Source organism: Octodon degus, unplaced genomic scaffold, assembly GCF_000260255.1.
Source record: "Octodon degus isolate 3935 unplaced genomic scaffold, OctDeg1.0 scaffold00017, whole genome shotgun sequence".
Lineage (NCBI taxonomy): Eukaryota > Metazoa > Chordata > Mammalia > Rodentia > Octodontidae > Octodon > Octodon degus.
The window spans coordinates 16293496-16295074 of NW_004524593.1; positions in this window are offsets into that span (position 1 = coordinate 16293496).

The window sequence follows — 1579 nt, forward strand, 5'->3', positions numbered from 1 at the left end:
GCGCCTGCCTCGCGGGGGCGCGCGCGGGGGCGCGCGGGGGGAGGGGAAGGGGCGCCAGAACGCGGATCCCCGGCTCCCGGCCCGAGGCGCGTCGGGCTCCGGACGTCACGGCGCTGGAATCCAAGGAATGCCGGACGCCGCGAGTTCCCTGTGCAGGCCCGGAGGAGCCGCGCGCCTGAGTCGGGTGGCTCTGGAGCTGATTGCAAAGGTGGAGCCGGGGCTGGTGTGCGACTCCGTGGGAAGAGACGTGGGAGTGGGGACGGCGGGGCGCCTGTGGTCAGTCAAGGCCTAGGAGGCAAGGAAGTGCCCAGCCTGATGCCTTTAGGCAGCCGGCCCGAGAGCAAGGACACCAGCCTTATTTGGGGGACCCCGAAGCTGAACGTTCCCGCGCGCGGAGAAAGTAAGGTGGCCTAGCTTAGCACTCTGCGGAACGCCCCGACTCCCGGCCGCGTGCCGAGCCCCAACTGTCTTCTCCCTCCCCACCCCCGCCGCCAGGCCGCCTATGCCACGAACTGGGGTATGTGGTCTGCCCGGTTGCTCCGTGCCACCGGCCCGCCCCACCCGGGCTGCCAGGGTAGGCACTGGGAGGGAACTTCCCTGGCATTTCGGGAGGTGGAATTAATGAGGCGCAGCTGGCAGGATGGAAAAGCACCGAGCTGAGTCGGGCGGGAGGACTTGGGCTCAGGCCCTGCCCAACTGTGGACCGACTGGGCAACTGAGGCATAGAACTCCAGCCTCCAGATGGATCCCTGGTTTCTGTCGCTGTAAAATTAAAGAGCTTGCCTACATTTCTGTGGTCCTCTGCATTGCCTCAAACGTGTCTTGGCCAGGACTCAATCCCAGTCTTTTCAACCATACAACAACGTTAAATTCTTGGTCACAGAAGATATCTCAACTCCAAGGTCAGGAACTCACAAAAATCCAGGCTCCCTGGGGAAGAAAGCTGGAAAGCAGGAAGCACAGCCTCCTGAATCCACCACGTGCAGACTATCTGCGTCCCATCTGCAGGATCTGGAGAATTATAAGGACCTTGGAGACCACACAAAAGGGAGGAAGAGAACAAAATTCAGTCACTCCAACCTTCAAGGAAATAGCCCTGCTGGGTCTGGCAGGACCACAGTAGGGACTCCATGCTGGGTGGCAAGCAGTGTGGGTGCCTTGTTTTCCCCACTTCCCAGATCAGCAGCTGGAGGCTGAAGGCCATCAATCACATGTCTCCCCAGGGGTCATACAGGAGAGCCTGCTCTTAACCTCCGAAGTTTGACCAAACAGCACATGGATTAAAGATGAGCAAACTCAACGTATCTACCCCTTGCTGGGAGCTGGGAGCCCCTTGGCATCTGGCAAGTGGAAAGGAAGAGGCCTGTTTGTGCTGCTTTAAAGTCACCAAGCTACCAAGCACCTAGCACCCCAGCCCGCTGCAGTCTAGGAGGACCAGCGATTGCACTCAAACCCAAGACTTGCTTCTGCTTCTGATGGCCAGGTGACCCTGAGAAGGCAGCTACCTGTGAGGCCTGAGTTTATTTTTAAGTGGGGGGTGACATAGGGACAGAGTCCAGTAGGACTTGTCCATCTGAAG